Here is an 18,084-nt window from a genome sequence, read left to right as displayed (position 1 = left end):
CCTTCCTGGCCCTGGGATCCAGGCACAGAGAGCCCTTTACCCTCAGTTTCCTTATCTGTAAAATGGGGGAAATGACAAAAACAGTCACATGAGACAATGCAGCCCCTGAAAAAAGCTGAAGGAGGGAAATGTATGTGGCACCGATATACCCGTACCGGGAGCCCTGGGCTGCTTTTTGAGGGATCACCCATCAGGGAGGGCATGAGTAATGAACCATTAATATAGATTAGAGGTTCCACCAACAAAGTGACGAGAATGATAAGGTGGTCGTTGACCAGTTATTTATGACCCCATTTGGAGTTTACTTGAAAAAGATTCTGGAGGGGTTTGTCATTTCCTTCTCTAGTCATTTTGTAGATGAGGGAACTGAGGCAAATGGGATCAAATGACTTGCCCAGGGTCACACATCTAGTAAGTGTCTGAGACCAGATTTGGATTCAAAGCTTACTCATTCTAGGGCCAGCACTTTATCCACTGTGCCACCCAATCTGCCTAGAATGATAAGGCGAGGGGGCAACTGGGTGGCTTAGTAGATTGAGAGCCAGGCCTAGAGATGGGAAGTTCTGGGTTCAAAACTGGCCTCAGATACTTCCTAACTGCGTGACCTTGGGCAAGTCACTTCACTCCCATTGCCTTGCCCTTACCACTCCTTTGCCTTGGAACCAATAACCAGTATAGTATTGATTCCAAGATGGAAGGTAAAGGTTTAAAAACAACAACAAAAAGAATGATAAGGGGAGGTTAAAGTCACTTTATTCATTTTATTAAATGAATTAAATTAAATGATTATGAAAAAATTAAATTAAATTGAAATGAATTAAAGTCACTTCATTCATTTATTCAACAAACATCAAATTCCCATTTCGGGGGGGGGGGCAGAGTGCCTCTCATTGGAGATTTAGACAAAAATAAAATATGAAAATCCTCTCAAGTTGCCGTCTTAGTCCTGGGAGGCAGGTGGGGAAGGAGGGAAATGGGGAACAGCATGGCGGACAGTGGATTCCGCTGTGGACCTGGATGTCCGCTCCAGCTTCAGATACTTCCAGCCGTGGGATACGGGCTACCTCACGAACCTTCCTCTGCCTCAGTGTCCCCACCTGCGAAATGGAGACAGTGGCAGAGGCTCCCCACCAGGGTCTGCGTGAGGCTCAGAGGAGCGAAGGTTTGCAAGCCCAAAGGATTCCTCAAGGCTCAGCGAGATGACATGGGCGGCTGCGTACGTGGGGAGGGGAGAGGCAAGCTGCGGGCGGAAGGCTCCTTCTGTGCCCATATCGAAGTCCCTAGAGAGTGTCCTGGCCCAGATCAGGGGAGGCGGGTAGAGCCTGGAGGCGTGCCCATGCCCGGCTGCCCTCAGACCCCTGGCAGAGAAGCCTCGAGGTCTGGGCGGGGGTCCTGCTGCCAGCTTGGCTCGCTTCGTCCCTCAGACAGCCGTGGGGGTCCTGGTGGAGAGGGAGGGCCCTGCATGGCTCGGGTGGATCCTGGTCTGGGCAGGACTCGGCCGAGGCGCCCTTCACGCTCGGAGATTCCTGCCGAGTTCCTGCCCAGGATCCTCCTCGGCGCCCCCTCTGGGTCCCTCCATCCGAGCACTTCCCAGACTCTCCGGGTTCTTCTGCTCCTGGGAAGTTCCCGCCATTCGTGCCGTCCTCTTGACTCCCACTCGTGTTCCCTACTTCGAGCCGCCCCCCACCGATGGCCTGCCGGCCTGCCTGCCTCTATGCCCGGCCTTGGCCACGTCACCTCCCCCTCAGACAGCTCCGGGGGGGCCTCCTGTTCCCTGGCCAGTAAGGCCGAAAGCACTGGGGATGAGGGGCCTCCCGGCCGGGCTCCCTTCCCCCACGCTGCCCTGCTGCCTCTGTGGGCCTGGCAGAAGGGAGCCCCACATCCTCCCTCCTTCCCAAGCATGTGCCTCCACTAGAGACCCGCCGTAGGGGCCAGCGCCTGCCTGTCCGAAGGAGGGGGCCGGGCCTGGGTGACCCCGAGAAGCCCGGAGTGGAAGAGGGGCTCGTCCCGAGGCAGTCTGGGGCAGGGCTGGGTGTGGGGTACGAGGGGGCACAGGAGGGGGGAAGGGGGGGACGTGGAGGGCCCTCCTGCTCGCCCTCCTCCCTGGAGCCTTTCCCAAAGCTGGGGGGCATCCGGGGCGGCTCTCGGGCTCGGGAGCCCCTGGAGGGCGGCGCCCGGCCCAGGCCTTGCTGGTCCTTCCTCTCTTCGGCCGCCCCTGATGAGCTCTTGTCCGAGCGCTCCCTGGGCCCCGGCGAGGCGCTTTGCTCTGGGAATCCGAGCCTGGCACCGCGCTGGGGGGACACATAAGGGTCTCGTGAGGGAGCCACAGCGGCCGCTCCGCTGGCTCTGCTGGATGGAAGCCACGAGGGAAAGCGATGACCTCCGACCCTGGGTCCGAGCCCAACTTCGTAAGTCCATGTCGGGGCTGGGGGGGGGGCATGTCCGAGCAGCCGTCTGTCCGTCTGCGCTTTAGCCCCTGCAAGCCTGGGGAGGGCCAGCAAGGGGAGGAGGCGGCCAGGAGGCAGCCTCAGGAGAGCGCAGGCCTCTGTCCTGGCTCCTGGGCGGGGCATGGCCGCAGGGGGGGCTCGTTTGCAAGCGCCCCTTTGAGGAAGGACACGGACGAGTGGGAGAACACTCAGTGGAGGGCCAGCAGGAGAGCCAGCGCTCGCCGCCCCTGACCTGCTGCCTCCCCGGGGCCTGCCCAGCTCGCCTCTGGCCACTCAGAAAGGGCTCGTCTCCCCTTTGCGCAGCTGCCCAAAGTGCCCCCAAGCGCCCTGGAACTGGCCGTGAAGCCAGACCTGCGTCTGTGCGCCGGCCAGAAGCCGGCCAGGAGGGGACGAAGGAGGGGACGGACCTCCTCCTGCCCGGAGGCTTCTGGGCGGCGGTGATGGCTGCCCGCCCAGCTCTCTCCTCACTGCCGCATCACCCGCAGGGCAGCCGGGCCTGCCCGAGGCCTCCCAGCCCTGCTCTGTCTCCGTCCCGGCCGGGTTTGCTCTTCCCGGTCGTGCTGAAGGACTCCTGGACGGAGAATCCTCTTCGGAGCTTCAGGGAGCTGCAGGAGCAGCCGGAGGCCTCGAGAGCCGACCGTGGCCGGAGCGCGGCGACCCTCCAGCCGGGCTGAGACTCGAACCCGAGGCCTCTCCCCAGACGTCGGAGCCGAGGCCACAGCGTCTTCACACATTTCTATTTTTTCTCGTTGTCTTTGCTGAAAGGATGCGAGGAGCCAGAGAAGCGGGGGCTGGGCCTCCAGGCCCCCCAGAGTACCCCAGGGGCCCAACACGGTGACGGGCGCTGAGGCCAGGACGGGCAGGCGGCAGCGAGCTCTGTGGGGCTCCCTGCGTGGCGTTTGCGGTGGCGCCCGGAACCCCTTCCCCAGCTCTGCCACTTCCTTGGGAAGCCCCCGAGAACCTGCTCTCTTTGCCTGCCTCCCCGCCCCGAGTCTGGGCCAGCAGCCGGGCGGCACTCCTGGAGCCCGCTGGGGAGGGGAAGGCGCGTCCTGGCCTCTCCCGAGGCTCGGGCTGCCCCCCTCGGGGGGCTCCGGGGGATCCTGGCCGGGGCTTCTCTCTGGGCTCCTTTGCTTGCTTTCCCTGTAGACGGCGAGCTCGGTGGGCAGCGACCCTCCCGTGCCCTTTCTGCTGCTCCCGGAGCTCGGCACGCTGCCTGGCACACGGGACGTGCTGAGCCGCTCCACGGCGTCGAACTCCGTTAGGGACGGATCTGTGGTCATCCTTATGTCGTGTCCGACACGCCGAGACCCCATTCGGGGTTTTCTTGCAGAGACGCTGGAGCGCTTTGCCATGTCCTTCTCCAGCTCATGTTACAGAGGAGGAAACCGAGGCCAATGGGGTCAAGTGACTTGCCCAGGGTCACGCAGCCAGGACGTGCCTGTGGTCAGACGAGCCTTCCACCTCCCCGGAAGGGACTCGAGGCCAGCACTGGGTGCTGACTTGGACGCCGCCGATGGCCGTGTTGTCCTCTGCCGGGTGGCCGTGCCGGGCCCTCTCGGAGACGGCGACTTCCCGAAGGCGTCGGGGCTGGAGACGAGGAGGTCAGGCTTCCCGGCTGGCCTTCCACGTGCTCGGAGGACTGCCTGGGAGGGAGGCTTACGGGAAGCCGCCTGTGCGGACAGACAGAATTCCGCTGGACACAAGTAGAGCCTCCTCACAGCAAGGGCTGCCCCACACGGGACGGCACCGGCCCGAGGGAGGGAGCTCCAGGCGTGGAGATCTCTGGGCCGCCGGGGCGCGCTCTGCTGTCACAGCGGATCTCCCGGCTGCAGAGGGAGGTTCGGTGACTCTCTCGGGGCCAGACATGGGACTAGAACCCGAGTCTCCCCGGTGCCGAGACCTTCCCTCCACCCCGAGGCTCTGATGGGGGCCTGTGCGCACGTGTGTGTTTATAGATCGACCCAAAGACTGGTCGTTGTGGCTGTTAGCTGTTAGCTGTTAGCTGGCTTCCTCTGAGGGTCCGCATACACCCCCCACACAAGACTGGCCCCTTCTGAACCCGGCACCTGCGCTGTAGGTGCGCAATAAAAGCTGGTTGGTAGCCTACGGAGAGAAAGAGCTCGTGGTCTCAGAGGTCCTGCCTCAGCCACTGGAGAGGGCCCGGAAGGCCCACGTAGGCTCTGGGTCTCGGGGTCCGACTGTGGGTGGCCTCTCAGCGTCCCCTTTGGCAGCCTGCTTCCCCGTGTGGGCCTGCACGTTCGGGGTCCACCAGCTTCTAAACCCCAGTGTGTGTCTGTGAACAACCAGGCCTTGCAGCCTCCTTTCCGAGAACCCGGAGCATCACGGCAATTGCCATTGGGAAAGGGCCTCAGCGTCCAGCCTAGCCCGGCCTCCTCCTCCATTTCTATGCCCTGGACGCCTTTGGAGAGCTGCTAACGTCTTTGGTCCCCAAATCGGTTTAATGCAGAAAATAAAACTCGAGGGACTGCAAAGGTCACCGGTTACACGGAAAGAGGGGCTTCTTGTTGTTTTACCGTCCACGATCATGCCCCGCCCCCGAGCTGTCCCCCCGGTTAGGAGCCCCTGGGCTAGTCCAGGCCAGACCTCAGGCTTCAAGGAAAGGGAGAGAAGCCATTGTGCGGTATGTGAAGGTTTGTAGCCTCCTTCCTTCTCCGTCTGTGTGGCCCCTTCCCTGCAGTAAGGCCTGCTGCACAGGAGGAAGGCTAGAAGGGGCAGGCGGGGCGAGGAGGACTCGGTGAAGCATTTATTCAGCATCCTTTGTGAGCAGGGAAGCCCTCTGGGTGGTGGGGACGCAGCCATAGCCCAGGGATCAACCCTCACACACTGGAAGCTCCTTGAGGTCTGGCCCATCTGCCCTCCGTCCTTCCTTCTGCGCCTCTGGGAAGTGCGTCGAATTCAGCTGGATCCACGTGTAGCCTGGGAAGTCCTTCTGGATTGCCATTTGGCTCCCGGGATAACGGCTCATTCATCATCCGAGTCGAGCAGCTCACGCGGCCCCTTCGGTGTTTCTTTGAAATATTTGAATCCATTTTTCTTGTTCAAACAAGAGTCAAAGCGATCTGAAGGGCAGTGGGGACACATGGCGTGTTCAAGCAGGCTGCTTTTCCATGAAGACTCGCGTGCACGACAGAGTGGAAAGAGGAATGGCCCGGCCTGGCCAAAAGAGTGAGTGAGGGGTCATGGGTGGAGGAGAGCCCAGGGACTCCTTGCAGGCTACACCATGGCTGGGCGGAGACAGAAGGCTTTTCTCCTGGAGAGAGTCTCTGGGCAGGCTCTATGGGAGGACATAGGCAAGAGATACATGGGATTGAGACGGTGTCGATGGTCCAGGATCTAGAGCAGTGATTCCCCAAGTGGGCGCCAGCGCCCCCTGGTGGGTGCTGCAGTGATCCAGGGAGCAGTGATGGCCACAGGTGCATTGATCTTTCCTATTAATTGCTATTAAACTTAAAAAAAATCATTTCCAGAGGCAAAGTCATATTTTTTCTGGAAAGGGGGTGGTGGGCCAAAAACGTTTGGGAACCCCTGATGTAGAGTTCTTTGAAAAAACATTGAATTTGATACCGGAGCTTGTTGGTTCTCTCTGTCTCTCTCTCTGTCTCTCTCTCTCTCTGCCTCTCTCTCTGTGTGTGTCTCTCTCTGACTCTCTCTCTTTCTCTCTCTCTCTGTGTCTCTCTCTCTGTCTCTCTGTGTGTCTCTCTTTGTCTCTCTCTCTCTCTGTGTCTCTCTCTCTGTCTCTCTGTCTCTCTCTGTCTCTCTCTCTCTCTGTGTGTCTCTGTCTGTCTCTCTGTCTGTCTCTCTCTCTGTCTCTCTGTCTCTGCCTCTTTCTCTTTCTCTGTCTCTCTCTCTGTCTCTGTCTCTCTGTCTCTCTGTCTCTGCCTCTTTCTCTTTCTCTTTCTCTCTCTCTCTCTCTTTCTCTCTCTCTCTGTCTCTCTCTCTGTGTGTGTCTCTCTCTCCCTCTCTCTGTCTCTGTCTCTGTCTCTCTCTGTCTCTCTCTCTCTGTCTCTCTGTCTCTCTCTGTCTCTCTGTCTCTGCCTCTTTCTCTTTCTCTGTCTCTCTCTCTCTCTCTGTCTCTCTGTCTGTCTCTGTCTCTCTCTGTGTGTGGTGGAAGGGGTAGGGCAGGAGTAGAATCTGCACTTAGGATTCATTGGTAAAAGGAACTCCCAGTGGGGACCCTTCCCCGCAGCCTAGACTTGGAGAGAGTTCCTTGGGGACGCTGAAAGGAGACAGGAGTGAGGCAGGCTATGCCAGCTGGGGCTTCTCTCTCTGGGCTCAGCTCTCTGCCAACCAGGACCTGACACAGTCCGCCTCAGCAGAGCAGCATTTGCCATCTTCAGTTTCCCGACGTACAAAAATGAAAGCAAACAGCCATGCTCTGCGGGTCAGGCCTGGGAGAGGTTCCACCGTGGAGAAAACCAATCGATCCCAAACGAGACACCCCCAGTTCATAAAACGTCACGGGGGCCTGTAGAGGGCTCAGACCTCTGCCGATCTCTTCGCACACACACACACACACACACACACACACACACACACACACACACACGCGGTTCTCAGTTCCGCAGTCCGGAACCTTGTTGTCCTCACTTGCCCGCTCGGCATTGGCCGGCCTCGGGCCCATGTTTCCACCAGCACGCGTGTCATCCCTCAGAAATCCAAACAGGGGAGCGTATACACATTCTCTTCAGCTCGATGACAAGGTGACTCACTCGTTGCTCTGTCCTGGCCGGCCAAGCCAAGGGTAATGCCCAAACCCAAATACTCGGCTTGTTGGCCAGCATAAACACTGCCTGCTCTGTGTTTTTATGAGGAAAAAGGTTGAGGCCAAACACTTTCGTTCCCCTGACCGTGTCTGTGTCTGCAGGGCATCCAGCACTCATTTGAGGAAGACAGAATGTAAACTTCAAAACATAAACAAGTCTAGTAAACATGGGAAAATGCCAACCGCAGGGCGGAGCAGCCATCAACAGGTAGTGGAGGGGGCCAAAGGGAAGCTTCTCATAGACATGAAAAGATGAATGATTTCTTAGAAGTCTGCCTTATTGGTCTCACTGCACAGAGTTCAAGACCTGCCAGAGCCGGGGGAGACTTTAGGAACCAGCAAGCTTGGAACACCCCCACCAGACACACACACACACAGAATGAGAGGGCAGCTCATTGCCCAGTGGATGGAGTGTAGGACTTGGGAGTCAGGATGGTTCAAGTTCAAAGGCTGCCTCAGTCACTTATTAGTCGTATGACCCTGGGAAAGTGACTTATGACCTCTGTCTACCTCAGTTTCCCCAACTGTAAAATGGGCATCATAATAGCTCCTACTTCCCAGAGCTTTTGTGAGGATCAAATGAGCTGTGAAAACCTTAAAGAGATACCTAAATGCCAGCCCTTACTTTTCTTATTGCTGTTATAGAATTGGGACATCCAGAAGCATCCAAGCCAGCCCACAAAAACTGGTGATGAGAGCTAAGGTAACGGGGAAAAAGTGTCTTAGGTTTGTTATATTGTGAGTTAAACGGGAAGGAGGAAGATCAAAGATAGGATGAGGTCTTTGCTTTGGGTGTACAGGACAAGGATGGCTGATAACAGGGAGAAGACTGATCCTGATTTTGATTTTACTAGGACCGCGAGGCCAAGGGCTCCAGAGAAAGACTTGCTACTCAAGATGTGACTCTGATTTTGGAAGAGGAGGGAGGTTCCTAGTGTTGTTCATGAAAATGAGCCCCCATCGGATGTTTCCCCACTACTGATTGCCAATTATCTACCACCAATAGATGCAGTAGCATCAATGAGCTTTTAGAAGAGATATATATGGAGAAGACACAGCAAGAACCAAAGTGTCACCTCAAACAGACAGCCCACCCACCCTCGCTCCCTCAAGCCTTCAGACAGGCCTATCAAACATTCCCTCCCCCATCCTCAGGTTTGCTTTTGGGTGGGATGTAGCCAGTGTTGCTTGTAGGACCTGCAGCCTTGGCTGCTGAATTGAGTCACTGAGGGGTTAGGTCATGTAGATAGCTCCTCAGAAGAGGCTCCTTGGGGGCAGGGTGGCTTAGTGGATGGAGAGCCAGGCCTAGAGACAGGAGGTCCTGGGTTCAAATCTGGCCTCAGACCCTTCCTAGCTGTGTGAGCCTGGGCAAATCACTTAACTCCTATTGCCCACGCTTACTACTCTTCTACCTTATAACCAATACACAGGACTGATTCTAAAACAGAAGGTAAAGGTTTTTAAAAAGTGGCTCCTCACTGGGATCAGAAACTGTGGCCACTGGCTCCAGTGGGTGACATGATGACTCTCCTATAACCTTGGTTTTTTCTTTTTCCATCCCTGATTCTCCTGAGATCAGGAAGAAATCTACATGATGGAGACATAAAAATGGGTGGCTCCATGTGGTGTGGTCATCGTATGGCCGTGATGGTGGGATCAGGCAGCTGCCAGAGCACCTGCCCGTGCCATAGCCTCCTCCAGCCTTTTTCTTTCTGCTCCCTTGAACGCTTCTGTGAAAAAGAGAAGAGGGTTTATCTGTCTGAGCCTTGAGTATGCACAATCAATTCTAGCTCAGTGCTCCATTAAAAAGTTAGTTGTTACTACAGAGTAAGGTGACCAGAAATAGGCATCAGATACCTGCAAATTCTTTGAATCAGACAAGAAAAAAGCTCTTTTCCTGGTGTATTCTGGAAGCAGACTCCTGGAGCCTCCACAGGGATAGGCAGCAAGCAGATTATTGTGCATTCTCTAAGGATGAGAGCCTCATTGGCCAGTACTCCCATTACATTCCCCCTGGATCACAGTTCAAATTGTTAAGGAGGCTGAATTATGGATAACTAATACACCACTGAAGTGATGGTGAATTTATTACATTCTCTGTTTCTTCCTTTTGTTGTAATGCTGCATTCACAGGAGATGAGGAGGAAATATGGCTCATTACTAAGCATTTCTGTTACTTCTGTTAAATTTTAGTTCCAAGAGGTTCCCATTTTTTAAAAATTGTTCATTAGATGAGGATAAGCTCAATCAACAAATATGAATTAACCTCTTACTGTGTGACAATCACTGGGATAAACACTGGGGATACTAATGTTATTATTAATTTTTTTCCAGTCATGCCCCTATCCCCATCTTGCTACAGTAGAGATTTTCGGGAACTTCCTTTCCAGTAAAGTTAAGGTGTTTCTCTGTGTCAGTTGAACTGAATTGCTTCCTGCATGTTGAAAGAACTCCTTTCTTTTATATTCTTTGATATATACTCTCCTTTTATACTTTCTCCAATTTCTGTTTTGCTATGATTTGGATAAACAAATTTCTTCTCTATTTTTATCATGTGTGTTCATTATTGAATGAATATTTGGTGGGAAGGGGGTCAGCCATTGGATATAAAGCTTTGTAGTCCTCCTTCTTGTCAATCATTAACACTGGTCAGAAGTTAAATCCAACCTGAAATGAATATTTCCTAGACCAATAATATGTAAGAGAAGATAGACATAATTCTAGATGAATACTCTTCCTCTCTAGTTGAGTGGAGTGACCAAGTTTCTATTGACTCAAACCTCCTGCTTTCTCTCCTGTCAGGAATGAAAGTCTCCCTTGGAGAGGGGTAGAGGCTAAAGAGGCTACAGATGTCTATTCTGCCTTTCCCTGAACCATACAATGACAACCTCTTGCAGTAGAGAGACTACACTATGCTTTTAATGTTATTGAGGTTTTTTTTTATTGTCTTCTTCTAGATTGTCTTTTATTTCTGCTTATTTGCATTCCCATTCTCTCTCTCTCTCTCTCTCTCTCTCTCTCTCTCTCTCTCTCTCTCTCTCTCTCTCCCCCGCTTATCAGAGTAAATTCAATTTTTTCTTCCCCTATATATGCTACACATTCTACTTTCATAATTCTCACTTTGTTTGGAACCACTCAAGGACAGATATTATGTTTCTACTTTCTCCTCAAATTCCATAGGATCTCATGCTCATCACGGGTTGAATCTTTTCCCTCTGTTTTAAAGTATTTATTCATAGAAGCCTATGTGGGGACCATGTTGCCTTCTTTTGTTAATGTTTTCTCATTAATAGTTTAGCCTTTTTTCCGGGCCCTATTTTGCCCTATTGCTCACTTTCTGACTCCCTCCCCTTTTGTGATTTCTGTAAGGGCTGAATCTCAAAGCATCTTAGCTTCCTCCCACAAACTGAGCAATTCATGACTCACCAGCATAAGTCTCAGCCCCAAATGACTTCCGAGGAATAGACCTGGCCCTAGCTATGTGCTGCACTCTTTCCCTCAGGTTTAGTGGAAAGTCACAAAGCACATACATACATAGTAACCTGTACTATTTTCTATTGTCCTCGGTTCTTTGACCCGGAAGTTCAGAGACATGACTTTGCAGACAAAGGTTGATTTCTGACATTCAGAGTTTGGAAGGGGGAAGGAAGTCAGAGTTTGTGTTGAACTCTATTTCAAGCTCAAATTTGTATTCTGCCCCTTTCCCTCTGTTCCTCTGCTCTCCTGCAAAGGGCTTTTTGTAGTCTAGAATGCTGCCATAGCAATGGCTGTCACACATCCAGTCTGTAGCCCTGATGATACCAGAAAGAGACAGGGGAGAGATTCAGACATAGGATTAAGGTTGAGTTTTGTTCCAGTCAGGTCCTTGGGTTGTCTGGTATATCCTTGATGTTGGTTGCTCTTGTGGGAAGGGTGATCGTGAGTGAGCTCAAGGCAAGCATCAGTTTTAATCTTTTTCCTTTGGGGTTCCTTGTGTCCCAGAAGCATCAGTGCTTCTAAGCCTTGGCATCAGTCTTTTTTCTTTGATGGTCCTGATGACAACCAGAGCTCAGTTAACTGCTTCAATTGATGGTGTCAGGCTTGATTATCATCTTTCACCCAGCTGATCTCTTGAACATTCCCGTTGTTTGACAAGAAGATTAACTGACCTGTCACTGCTGCTAGGCTCCTTGAATAGTATGAGGGGAGAGAAGGCTTAGCATTTTGCACTCCCCTTGAAAAAAATGGAAGAGGTCCTAGTGGCCTTTACAACACATAATGGTTAGGCATTGCCAACTGCTCTTTGGCATTGAACCAGGCATATATGGTGGAGACCCACCCTCAGAACCCATAGCTATGAGGCAGGGGATTGTACTCAAGCTTGGAGATGCCCTGGCCTCTTCATTTTTACAGCTTTCTATCTGGACCCATCATTTGACAATTCTTGCATATTTACACAATTCTTATAGGAGCCGCCCAGTTAACTATCTCTATTTCACATAATGCCAGAATTGGCAGAGGTCTAAGAAGCCTCCAGTAGACCCAAAGGACTTTCCTGCTTCTGCTAGGTTGATTTGTTTGTTGAGGAAGACCCTACCTCCCACCTCCCACCTCCCAGGGCAGTCTGTTCTACTCGGAAATGGAGAGGAGTTTTAGAAGGTTTTGTTGTTGTTTTTAATGCAGAGGTGAAATCTGTCTCTCTTCAGTGTCTTCCCCTCTACTCCCAGCTCTGTTCTTGAGGCAGAGTCAAACAAGCCCAGATTCTCCTTCACAGGACAGCCATGCAGCAGCTGAATTTGCATGTTGTCTCTTGCCCAAGCCAGACATGAATGGACAGCACCATCAAGTGACCCTCAGAGGGTACAGTCTCAAGACCCTGCCCCACTCTTTTACCTGGAAGCTCATTAGAGAACTTTTCCTTCAAAATACTTCTTTTAAAAATCACAGTTCTTCTGGAGGAATTCCATGTGAAATGGAAAGACCTCCAGGAATTGATGCAGAGTGAAAGGAGCAGAACTAGGAGAACATTGTACACAGATACCGATACACTGTGGTAAAATCAAATGTAATGGACGTCTGTACTAGCAGCAATGCAATGACCCAGGACAATTCTGAGGGACTTATGAGAAAGATGCTAACCACATCCAGAGAAAGAACTGTGGGAGCAGAAACACAGAAGAAAAACAATTGCCTGATCACATGGGAATAAGATTGGGAATATTGACTCTAAATGATCACTCTAGTGCAAATATCAATAATATGGAAATAGGACTTGATCAATGACACATGTAAAACCCAGTGGAATTGTTTGTTGGCTATGGGAGAGGGGTGGGAGGAGGGAAGGGAAAGAACATGAATCACGTAATCATGGAAAAATATTCTAAATTAATTAGATAAAAATTTTCAAATAAAAAAATCACAGTTCTTGCCACATTAGAGGGGCCCAAAGACACTGGCAAGCCCAAGCCCACAATGGCCATTCCTTCTAAATAGTTTAATGAAGCATTCTAAGAACATGAGCTCGTCCCTGCCCACCTGCACCTGGGACCACTTTTCTGCCTTGACTTGGCCTGGGGTTTAAAATGAAAAGTCACCCGAAGTTTCATTCATTTATCCCAGTATTTGCTGCCATTTCCTGTGAAATTTCTTATCTCCTTGTCCACTTTGTGTGATCCAAAATGAAAACATCCTCACATGACAGCTTAGCACGCACTGACTGCATGAGGTTGGAATTTTAGAAGATACAGCATTAAAAGCGTCCGAGGAGCTGGCTGCACTGGCCGCCCGCCAGCTCCAGCCGCGTCGTGACTCCCCAATCAGTTCTTCACAGCTCCCTTTCCCTTGGGGAGGCTGTGTTCCCAGAGGCCAGGCACAGATGAGCCTCCCCTCCCCTCAATCCTGCCACTGCCCTGTCATAAAGCGGGGCAAGAATGGCCTCATTTCATGGCAAGTGATGAGCCTGCCCTGATTCACTGCTTCCTGGTCTACGGTCAAGTGAGATGAGTAGCCGTGTTCCAAAGGGGTGCCTGACCTCATCCCGCTCTGTTCCCAGCATCCTACAACCTCAGACCACAATATGGTGCCGCTTGTCATCTCCTGGGAGAAGCCAGCCCGGCCTCCCCGTCCTGCCTCGTCTCTCCTGGAGAGAAGACAAGAAATCTGTTTTCTCTCTTTGTTAACGAGCATAAGGGATAAAATTCTCCAAAGACTTTCTTACATCCTCCTCCTCCTCCTCCTCCTTCACATTTCTGTAGCATGCACTCTGGGCCACCGGACCAAACTCTTTACAACAACCCTGCAGGAGGTTTATATTACAGATGGTGAAAAGGAGGCAAAAGGGTTAAGTGACTTGCCCAGGGTCAAACACCAAATTTCCGGTTCTTTTACACAAAGGAGGGATTAGACTTCCGGTTGGGCCCAGAGAATAGAGCTAAAAGCTACATGTGGCAGTTCTACAAGGTTGGCTGTCCCTGTGTCAGGTGCTTTGCCTCAGGGGGTTGTCTGTTCCCTTCACTAGAGGTCCTCAAACCAAGGCTGGGTGGCCCCTGGATCACTTCTCTTGCCAGGGGGATCCCTTTAGGGGTGAGACATTAACTCCACTAAATGATCTCTGACCTCACCTTCCTCACTTCTGTGAAGACCATCATGGCTTGACGGAACCCGGGGATTTGCTGGTATAACTCAGAACGATACAGTCACGTCGATACTCCAGAAAGGCTTCTGGATAGTATTAAAATTTTTTAAAATTAATTTTCAGGGGGTTAAGTCATATTTTTTCTGGAAAGTGGGTGGGAGGCCAAAAAAGTCTGGGAACCACTGATCTAGGAGCATCACAGTGGGGTACTGTTCTACCATCCCAGCTCCACCACCAGTGCTCCACTCTTATGGCAGTATTATTTCTATATTACAGATGGGACTTCCCCTTTACACTCTCCACTCCACCCATGCCGAGCTGCTGGAGCCCCCCAGTCACAGGATTCTTTCCCCCATCTGGGATGGTGGCATGTGCCGACCATCAGGAATTCCTTCCTCTGTCCCTCCTCTTCAAATCCCTTATTTCCTCCAAGGCCAGCTCTGAGGCCTTCTCCTGGAGCAGCTCCATCTTGCTCATCCCACTTAATAAGGCTCCTTTATTCAGGAAGTGGCTTCATATTGGTCTGCTCCACTTCAGGCCACCCATTGTTATAAGGGAATCAAGCTAGTGGGGTAATAAAGTGGTTGTAATAAGGGAATAGGCTAGAGGTAATAGAGAAATTAAGGCAAGGTAAGGTTGTAATAGGGGATAAGGCAGGTAATGGACTAAAGGTAGTGTGAATAGGGATAAGGCTCTGTGGATAGGGTTTGTGGATCCCTAAGGTAGTAAAGTGGCTAAGGAAGGTACAATGGTGAAGGTGGTAAATTGAGGTGGTAGGAGGTATAAGGAATGACTGAGTTTAGGGAATATAAACACGGAGGTATAAAGAGTTGCAAGGGAGAGGATGAGGTATTTTGGGCAGGCAGCTACAGCCTGGGAGGCACAGACTGGGACACAGGTTTGAGACAGAGACACTAAAGGGAAACAGACTGAACCCTCCAGGCAGGAAGGGCCCTTCTACAGTCACAGGTTGGGGCCAGCCAAGAATGGCTTGAAACTCAGTAGAGGGCTTTCTAGTCAGTTTCTCAGGTTCACAAAGGAATAGCTCAGAGGAAGTATTGAGATTACACTTCCTCCAAAATGGACGCTTCCAGTTCCCTTCAGGACCCAGAGACAATGTTATTCCTTTCTCTCCTTCTCCCTTTCTTATCAATCAACTAATGAAGTAGTCAAAGGTTTGATTAAGTGACAAACAGGGTTTATTGAGTTTTAGGGTTGATTGGAAGGGATGGAGGGATACAAGGTAACTCTAACAGCCGCCTAGGGAAAGCTTCAGGTGGGGGAGGGACACAGGAATGTGAGACTGAGAAAGGACCTGCCTAATTCAGCCGGGAGAGGTTTGTAGCCTATAGGGTTAGGAAAGTTGGATACAATGATTTAAGAGATAATTTGTAACAAGGGTAAGCCCTATTTGACTACAGGGAAACTAAATCTACCAAGTTTGAAAGCTAACATCCAGATCCACCCTCCTTTCAAAAACTCCAAGAAATTTAGGAAGGGAAATGATGATTGGGAATAAGGGAGGTTAGGGAGATCCAAAGGAAATAGTTAAGCTAACGAATTTTAAGAGAAAAGCTGCAGAATATAGGCCAGGTTTTCAGTCTAAAGAATAGAGCTCAGTTGACCCTTCTCTCATCGAGTCTCCAAGGTCAACTGACTAACCTCAGGTCAGCCTTTGCCACGATGGCCTCCCAGTTTGTTTGTTTTTTGTGTTTGTCTTCATGAACTGATTCTTTCCGTTAGTTTAAATGGCCAAAGGCTGATGGATTTCTATAGATTGGTGGAATTGCCGAACCGGACGGCACCTTAGAAGTCATGGAGTGTCCGGTGGCCGGGCGGATCGGAGGTCTTGACCCCGGCACTTCAGGAGGCCAAGGTCCCGCCGAGGCTCTCCAAACTCCACTTAGAGAGCTCTTTCCAGCACGCCACCCACCCCTCCCATTTAAAATGCTTTTAGCTCGCGTTAGTCAAATGTGATTTGGAATGTCAGGCAGCCGAAATCATTCTTCCCTCATAACTGATACAAGTTCAGCTCCAGGGAAAGTCTTTAATCTTCCCAAAGAGGTAAAATGGCCAACGTCTAGGTAAACAAATAGCCAGGAGGAATGCTGCGTTTATTTTAAGTTTCAGAAATCTGTGTGGAGGAAGCTAGATTCTATACTCATTAAATCAAATCACTATATTAGGAGTCCCTTAACAAAAGCCAGGTATTTACAGTATATTTTGCCTTGGAATGTTGGCTGATGTTCGGACAGCTGGGAAGGAACTGCCCTTCCCGCTGAGCTGCCTTCGTGCAAGCTGCTGCCTTGAAGGGGGAAGGCCAGGAACATACAGTAAGTGCTGTAAGCACTCAGCACAAAGGAACACATGCCTCTTATTTTCTGGTGATAAAAGGGGGAAGCCGAAGACCATAGGCAACGCCGTATACCAGGAATGTCCGCCTGTTTAATGTTCTTAGTGCGGAAGATCCCAGGGCTCCGGTAGCTCTGAACTGGTGTGTTACAAGATCAAAAACATGACCCAACTGCAAAAGCATCCTTCTTTGGTAGCTTTTAGTGCCTGCCTGCCTGCCCGCCTGCCTCGCTTAAGTAGGCCCAGGAAGAAAGAAAAAGACTATCAAAATTATCGGCAGGACTCGGGCCTCCAGGCATCCTTTCTGACTGTCCTCCAGGCCAGCTCCAACTGTTAACTTCCTTGGCTTCCTTGAAGTCCCAACTAAAATCCCACCTTCTCCAGGAAGCTTTCCTTCATCCTGGCCCTTCTTAATTCCACTGCCTTCCCCCATTCATTATTTCCCATTTGTCCTCAATGTAGCATGGAGTTTCACTCATTATATTGTGAGCTCTTTATGGGCAGGAATTGTCTTTTCTCTTTCTTTGCATCTCCAGGGCTTAGCACAATGGTGGGCACACAGGACGGACTTCATAAATGTTTATAGATTGGTGAGATCTTGCAGTAGATGCATGAGGCAATTAAAGAAACAGCCAGTCATCACGGTGGATCCCAAACTAAATGAGCCACTCCAATTGAGGAAGCAATTATGAAGCAATTACTGTGTACCATGCCCTAGGAAGCGATTATTGTGTTCCATGCACTAGGCAACAGTTACTGTGTACCATGAACAATGAAGCAGATGTAACTACTGGCCACCATGCTCTGTCCTCAAAGACAGAACTGAAATATTTCTTGCCTTCAGGGAGCTTATAATTGACTGGGGGGGGGGGGGAAGACTGTGTGCACAGATGAGTTTATGGGAATTATCTGTAGAACAAATATGATGTGACTTGATGGCAAAAGCACTAACAGTTGGGAAGATCAGGAGAGGCTGAGGATAGAAGGTGACCCTTGAGCATGGTAGAATGTAACAAGAGTCAGACTGAGGCCAGTGTGGAAGGCCAGGGTTCTTAACCTTTTGGGTGCTGAGGATCCCTTTGGCAAGTCTTAGGTCCTCGAGGTGGTAGGGATTCACATTATGCCATTCTGATATCTGCTTCTGGCAGTGATTTCTCTGTATCCCTCTAAGTACAACTATTCATGGGACCTTTGGACCCCCACAGCATTTCCTGGCACATCTTAGTGTTTGTTATACCACTTCTAGGGTTCCTTGCCCAACTCTTGATCCCAGGTTGAGGTACCCAAAGGGCAGCTGCCGTTCTCCCTCAGATATCTGGGAGTAACGCTGAGGCTTGCTGGGTTTTCTGTTTTCATAAGACCCCGTGGGTGTCTCCCCAGGGATACTTGGTCAGAATTAGTTTTTCGAAAAGGTATTTTCAAAGCAGGAACAGTAAGGACAGTTGTTACATGAGTATCTCTCCCCAGACAGAAGTTACTCTTCTCCCCTTGCAAATACATGGGATTGGAAGAGAATGGGCTTGAATATGTGACCAAATGGTAGAGTTATAGCTCCTTGGTGGCCAGGTGACTATGAAGTCCCCCTTAGAGATAGCTCTCTGCTGGGTGCTCTTCTATCATTCTTTTTTCTTTATCTTCTCTTACATAGTTCGGAAGCTGCCTTTACTCAGGATGTCTAGTTCATCTCTCTCTCTCCCTCTCTTTCTCTCTCCTCTCTCTCTCTTTCTCTCTCTCATTCCCTGTCTCTGTCTCTCTCCCTCTCTCCCTCTCTCTTCTCTCTCCCTCTCTTTCTCTCTCCTTCTCTCTCTCTCTCATTCTCTGTCTCTGTCTCTCTGTCTCTCTGTGTCTCTGTATCTCTCTCTGTGTGTCTCTGTGTCTTTCTCTCTCTC

At 51.0% G+C, this 18,084-nt stretch overlaps 1 non-coding gene across 1 annotated transcript; it reads left to right on the top strand.

Annotated features, from left to right (window-relative positions):
• The first annotated feature begins 11,401 nt into the window (after positions 1-11,401).
• On the top strand, positions 11,402-11,535 carry LOC123238537. The gene has a single exon (XR_006505696.1). It is a non-coding gene; the product is annotated as a U6atac minor spliceosomal RNA (small nuclear RNA).
• The last annotated feature ends 6,549 nt before the right edge of the window (positions 11,536-18,084 follow it).

This window comes from Gracilinanus agilis, chromosome 2 (assembly GCF_016433145.1).
Source record: "Gracilinanus agilis isolate LMUSP501 chromosome 2, AgileGrace, whole genome shotgun sequence".
In the NCBI taxonomy this organism is placed as follows: Eukaryota; Metazoa; Chordata; class Mammalia; order Didelphimorphia; family Didelphidae; genus Gracilinanus; species Gracilinanus agilis.
The sequence above is the reverse complement of the archived record's forward strand: the minus strand, read 5'-3'. Positions and strand labels throughout refer to the sequence as shown.